General features: G+C 45.4%; 1 long non-coding RNA gene across 1 annotated transcript; it reads right to left on the bottom strand.

The window, feature by feature from the left end:
- Positions 1–233: 233 nt before the first annotated feature.
- On the bottom strand, positions 234–6,352 carry LOC140917683 (uncharacterized). The gene is made up of 2 exons (XR_012160950.1): positions 5,740–6,352; positions 234–522 (listed from the first exon to the last, which is right to left on the bottom strand). It is a non-coding gene; the product is annotated as an uncharacterized LOC140917683 (long non-coding RNA).
- Positions 6,353–6,958: the final 606 nt, after the last annotated feature.

Here is a 6,958-nt window from a genome sequence, read left to right as displayed (position 1 = left end):
GTCTCCATGGCTCATTCAGCCCTTAGCCTCTGTGTTGATGGGGTCAGTTACCATATTGTGGTGTCAATTGTTATTGTATGTTTTTTCTAACATGAACACCTGTCTGATGGGGTTCAGGCAGAGCCATCCAATACATTTCGCAAAGCCACTGAACAGCCAACAGATGGTAACAACTTTAGCAGCTACTGACACAGGTTGGATTTGAAATGAGAAGCAAGCAGTGAAAGGCTCCATAACACAAGAGTGGGTTTTTTAATTCACTGTTTCTGAGCCCATTATACAAGAGGCAATTTAATTACGATTATAAATAGGACCACAGCAGCATGTTGTGGCCCTTTATTTCACCCAGTGACATAGCTACTAAACTTGCTTTGTTCAACACCCTTCTCAGTTATACTCATTAGCAGAATAAATTAACAGCTACCACAGGCACGGGGCGCCACATGTCCAATCCCCAGAGCTGTGTTACAGGGCATCGTCCTCACGCATTCCCATTCAGCTCACCACCAGACGAGATCATTTCTGTAAAACATTCATGAGCAAGTTTAAAATAATAAAAAATTAAACAAGCTTTGCTATAACGTATGAAATATTTACCATGCTGCTGTAAGCTAATTGCATACAGAAACTACAAAGTGCCTGTGTTATAGGCTAAGTGGCATCACCAGCACCTGGTGGCTGAAGGCCAAGGTCGCTGCACCAGTTCCTTTACTGGCAGGACAGAGAGCAGGAGCAGTGGTAGGGAAGAGAGGCAGAGGTTCTGCTCCAGATTCCCTTGAGCTCTGTTGCCAGGGACTGCAGAAAGTACATTGGTGACATTTATCCGGAGATAATGGTGTTCACTGAGAATTCTCGAGGCCCATGTGGCAAACCTCAAAAAGTGCTAGCTCTGGAACCTGCAGTCTGATTGGCCTCCACCAGTTTGGATGTTCATCCAAACTCCCCAGTGCTTGTCAGACTGAAATCTCATGGGAGGTTCTCTCATGATATTTGTCACTTTTGCTTCTAGCCCCCATTGAAACCAGGAAGTGCAATAATGGAAAATAGAGCTGCGTGAATAATTCAAAGCAAATTATATAGCTGACAAATTTAGCCTCTCTTTATGCTCATAGAATATCTTAAATCATTGGAGTTTTCTCCAGTTTGCTTGTTATGTAGACGTATTTAACACATTATTTGTGTTTTGTTTTTGCTTGGTTGCAAACAGCTCACTTTGGATGTTCAGCAATTGCTCAGATAAGTCACGTGGCACTGTTTCTGGTCCCCAATTGGATATGCGAACAAACACTTCCTGCATGAATACTCATGCAGGGAAATCTAAACTTCAGTTTCCATGACCACTTACAAGTGGAGACTTTGAAATTCACTTTCCTGTAAACATTTATTCCACTAAAACTCATTTGTGTAAATCTTTGCAGAAGTCAAATACTACATGGGTGGGATGTGCCCAAAGAGAATTACCCTTTCCCACCCTGTCTCTCCCCACTAGATCCCCACCTCACCTCCACGGTCTTGTCCTGTCTCTACCGGACCTCCCACCCTCAACCCCAGTGCACCTCCTGTCCATTACTGTACCACCAGCAATAAAGCCCCAGTTCCAAGAGATCAGAAAAGCACCAGATCATGCTGTTTTCATCATTGAGGTAAAGCCCCTTAGTCCCTCAGGGCATTAAAAGGTCATTTTGCTCCCTGCTGCAGCAGCTGGGATCCAAGAGAGCAGAACCGGTGAGAAAAAAAGAAAGAAACAAGGAAACAGAAAGTATCAGTTCATGCCATTATTATGGGATTTATCTTCTTAATATACAGGGAATATTGCTTAGCAACACACACGCTCCTCCACCCCCACCATCTCCCCCCAGCATAGCCCAAATGAGCCTTGAACTGCATGGAGCCTTCTCAGGCACAATCATGAACTGAATCATGTGGACTTGGTTAGTGTCCAAAACATGCATTTCTCCTCTTTCTTCTTCCCAGTGGGAGGTGCCCCTCATCCCAGGCTGAGTTGGCTGAGCCCTCTTCCCCCTGTTCACAGGAGAGACCAGAAGATAGAGGGTGAGAAGCATAAAATCACAGGCTGGTTGCTGAAAGAACACAAGGTTATGCTTCCCTTTGGTGCATCTCAGGGTGATGCTAAGCCATGTGCCAACAATTGGAGGCAAGGCCCCGAGGCACAATCCCTGGGGTTGTATAGCAATGATGGACAAATCACGGGTTCAGAAATTCCACTGGAATAAACATCAAAATGCACAGATGATTTCCTGAAATGTGACAGAGCCTCCAAAGGCATCACTCTCCCCTCATGGAAAAGTCCTATTGGATGTCAATAGGGTCTTACAGACTTTTAATAAGGTCCTATATGTATTACTCCAGTGGTTCTCAACCTGCAGCCCGCAGGCCACTTGCGACCCAATCAGCACACAGCTGCAGCCCTCAGGATCACACAGGTGGTGTATCTATTGTGTGACTGCGGCCCCCATAACACAGAGTGCTGTATATGTGGCCCACAGTGGTAAATAGGTTGAGAACCATTGCATTACTCTAACCCCTCAGAGAGTATACAGAGGATGGGGAGATCCTTTCTGTAGGCTTTTGGGGCCATCCTACGGAAATCTATAGTAGGGACGGAATTGACTATTGCATTCTACAGGATGATCTAAAAAACCCCTTCCATACAAGTTTATTATTTTCTGTTAAATAGTTTAGGACTTTTCCATAATAGCCCCAACACCCCCGACCAGAGCCTTCCCATACCCTCATCCTAAGTTCCCCTGGGACATCTTTCCCACCCCCCTGCTCCTCCATGACTCCCAACAGGCCTCTGTGACATCCCATCAGGGAAAGGATCTCAGGTTTTCTTTCTCTGTGTTAGGCTTTTGCTGGCGGCTGTATTCAAATCTCATATGTGCTGAGGTTTCTTCATAATGCAGTATACTCTCCCTGACCCTAGAGCAGCCCCAGATTTTGTGAGGTTTGGAAGCCAGGAGAAGAACCTCTCTCTCCCCACTCCCAGGGGCAGTCCAGTAATCAATAGGCCCCAGCTGCTTTAATGGCTACACCCGGGTATCCCACGCTACAGCACAAAGCAGAGCAGATCACTACACGGTGAAGAATCCAAGCCCAGGGAGTGAGAGCCTGAGAGAAGTTTCTCCCATAACACGAACAACTAGGCCACTGGCTAGGCACTCTGACAAACACACACCCACTTTAGCACTTCCAGACCCTCCATTGCTCTTGGCTCTCCCACAGCTCACAAGCAGCCTTTTTTGTTACACTGACATTTTACAAGTGAAGTGATTAGTTCAGAAGCTAGACAGACCCTGTGGGTATTTATTAAAAAAGAAAGAAAGAAAAGAGAGATGAAAATATCCTGGCTCTGGTGAGCAATGGGAGTTTGCATTACAGCAGCTGCACTACCGATTAAAAATATCTTTCCAAGTTCCTCTCTCCCCAGCATCGCAGCGATGGATTCAGAGTGGAGACAGCACTGAATGTGAATTACACACCGGGCTATAAGCTATCAAATCAATATTAGGCATTTTAAAGCATTGTATTTATTGAGTGTCCCAATGGCCTGAGCCAAATTAGGAAAGCAGGTACCATGGTTACTATCTGTCTAGAACGGAGCTAGCTGAGGAATCTGGGGTGTTGCCCTGACAATACCAAGCATTGAAACTTTACTCTGCATTTGGCAGAGACTTCATCACTCACGTATCACATCAAAAACCTGAATACAGACCCTGTCAATGGTGATATTTGCACTTAAAATGTACAGGATTTCTTGGTCTTCTAACTTTTGTACTGAAGAAACAATATCTTCCATCAATTGAAGCCTGATTTGCAGGACACTTTGAACTCAGGCAGATCTGCACATTTTGGTCGTTATTATTTTTACTTTTCAATGCAAACATCACAATGCAAAAATAAAAACAGAAAAAGAACATTTTAAACTTAAAATGGCCAGCTGTAACACACAGCATATCATTAACTTGCCTGTGCCAAGACCATTTTAACAACCTTAACATTAAACTATAAAATCAAATAAAGCAATACTTTATTACCAATGGGGAGACAACACAGACAAGGCAGGGAGGGGAAGTCTGAAAGCTGGGGTGGGGAGAGGGAAGATTCAAGTGGGAGGAGGATGGGAGAAGGAACTCTGGCCTTATTCCTTAGTTAAGTAGATGGAGCCCAGTGTTCTTCAAACTCGTGTAGTTGATCGCTGGGGCTGAAGGTGCCCCTTTCTTTGGCTGCTAGGTCAGAATGCAGATCTGCATATTGATAAGATGTTCAAACTCCTAAACACTTTTAAATTAAGAGGTCTATTATCTGAGCAATCATGATGCCACCATGGGTCTCAGATACTGCAGTGACAAGGGCCAGATAGATGTGATTCCTAACTTTAAAATTACTAGAGAAAGGGTTCCTGCAACACTGCCACTTGTGCTAACAATTGTCTTGGGACTTTTGCTTATGACCCTTGAAACTCAGAGCTCCCTTCTGGCTAGTGGATCTATAAACCCTCCCTTTCCTGTCCAGCCTTATGTGAGTCTTTCTGTTTAGACTATCCAGTCCCTGCCCTAGCCAAGTTAAGGAAGCTGAGGGAAAGCATTGTGAGTTAGCTGGAAGAGCTGAACGGGCCTGTACTGCGCATCCAGCGCCTCTGTGATGTTAGGGGTTCTGCAGGCTTTTGTGAACAGGCTAGAGATCTGACAGCATCCAGCAGTGCCGGAAAGCCGAACATAACTGCATGCAGCAGTTGAAAACTCGAGGCTGGGTTGCTCCTATAAGAGAGAAGGACTCGGGGGAGGGAGAGGAGCAATGCTCCAACAACCAAGGACTCGGGGGAGGGAGAGGAGCAATGCTCCAACAACAGAGCGAATTCAGGCGCAAAAAGGTTAAGAGCAGCCAGATATTTAAGTGGGACAGAATCGTCTGTGAGAGCAATGGCAAACAGTTTGTTGCAAGGAAATCTGATCCAAGGCCATTCACAGCACAAATCTAGCGACAGGCTAATGCCCCCTCCCCACACTCTCCTTTCACTCCATGGGCTCTGGCAAGGACAGTGCTGGCTCAGAGTTCATAAATTCTTCAGCAGGGATACTTAGATACTTAATCAAGGGCTTCTCTGTTACTCAAGAACAAGTTTACATTATTAAACCAAAAAAACCCCCTCTGTTTCTAAATAAAGAGATAAAGTAGTATGACAGGATAGCAATAATGGCTTTCAGGTGTATGCTCTGCATAAGATTTCCAGGCAGTTGGTTTAGTTAATGGATTCCCTTAATCTTTCAGCTGTCAGCGTACAATACATGGTCTACTGTTTCCTCCACACTGTATTTACACGGACAAACTCAAACCTGTATAAACAGACAGGAGTATCTATTGTTGTGCAGTGGCAGAACACAATGGGAGTTTGTAGCTAATATATCACAGCTGTCAGGGACGACAAATGCTGTAAAAGTTTAAAGTTATGAGGGGGCAAAAACAAAAGAAGAATTGCTAAGGATGTGAAGGTGTTAGGGAGTGCACCAATGAGGACTGCCTCTCAGAGAGCCGGGGAACAGAGATGGGAATAGGCTACAAAGGGGTGCATGTTTCAGGTAACTGAAGCAGCAGAAATAGTGAAGGGAAACCCCACTCAGATAAGGACAGACCCAACCCATCCCTTCACCCAAAACTCAAATGGCCTCTTAGCCTCAAACTGCTGCTAATATGCAGGAAAGACAGAAAACTTATTACCTTGTTAGCGCTCCATTTTGCTGCTGCCTGTTCTCCATTTCCTGGCTCATGTGGGGCTGATTCCAAGAAATGCTGCAATGCTGTGAGAAAGGTGGACCAGGTGGTAGATCTGCCCCAACATGAAGATCCGGAAATCTCCTGAGAACTACGTGCCCCACAAGACTGCCAGTCTAGCATTGCTGATCCAAGAGGTTCAGATACTGTGATGAGCCTCAGAGAGTTTGGGTCCCACATCACTGTTACATCTCTCCTAGAGGATATGCATTCCGTTTAGAAGTGATGTTCAGTGCACAGTATTTTGTGGATAGGAAGTGGTGGGAAAAGCTCCCAGTAGCCCTTGCGCTGAGGCTGGTGCTTTTTCACAATCAGCATATACATTCTGCCACATACACCAGGAGACAGTTAGTTGAGAAATGATTTCAATCCATTGCAACTTCATTGAAAGATTTCTGTTACTCAAGGTACAGTGCCTGGCAGCAGGACCTCTATGTACTTGGGTACTATGATGATGGATGCTATAGATCAGCTAGATTGGTCACAGGGCCAAACAAGGTGGAGTTGGGGGTGGAACTTCCTAACGTGATGTCATTTAAGATCGCGTCTCCATGGTCTCAAAGTGCCTACAGGTTAATAAAATAGTCACAGGCAACCTCACTCCACCAGGTCACAGTCCGAAATGGAGAGGAGCAAGGAAATGTTGACAGGCATGAAATTCCAACAGCAGCTGCTAGTACAATAAGAATCTGCAGTATGAGACACAAAGTGCAGAGTTAATGAATTTCTGCAGCTACGTCCATTTGGAAATCATCTGATCCGCAAGCCACATGGGTCATCCAGGGCTCCAGTCAGCGATGATGCTTGGCTCATTCTGTGGTCTTGGCGGCATCCTCTGGTCTCCGTGCCTTTAGCACCTGAGTGTGGAAATTGTATAAAAAACAAAAGGACCTTCTGAGCACCAGAGGCTGCATCTGAGTTTGACTTCCCTGAGTAAACAGGGAGACAGACGAGGAGGGAGGAAGGGAGGCGAAAAGACATCGGGGGAGAGATTATTCAGGTGCAAATGTGTCTGATTTTTATCCAAATTCTTTCCCCCTGACTTGTTACTACCCATCTGTCATGAGAGGACAGTATGTCTGGGGACTGTATGTTTGGAAGCCCCGTAAAAGCCGCTGAGTGGAGCGGGTTTGCAGAGTCATGTCCCAACAACATGGGTTAAAAG

This window comes from Lepidochelys kempii, chromosome 9 (assembly GCF_965140285.1).
Source record: "Lepidochelys kempii isolate rLepKem1 chromosome 9, rLepKem1.hap1, whole genome shotgun sequence".
Lineage (NCBI taxonomy): Eukaryota > Metazoa > Chordata > Testudines > Cheloniidae > Lepidochelys > Lepidochelys kempii.
The sequence above is the reverse complement of the archived record's forward strand: the minus strand, read 5'-3'. Positions and strand labels throughout refer to the sequence as shown.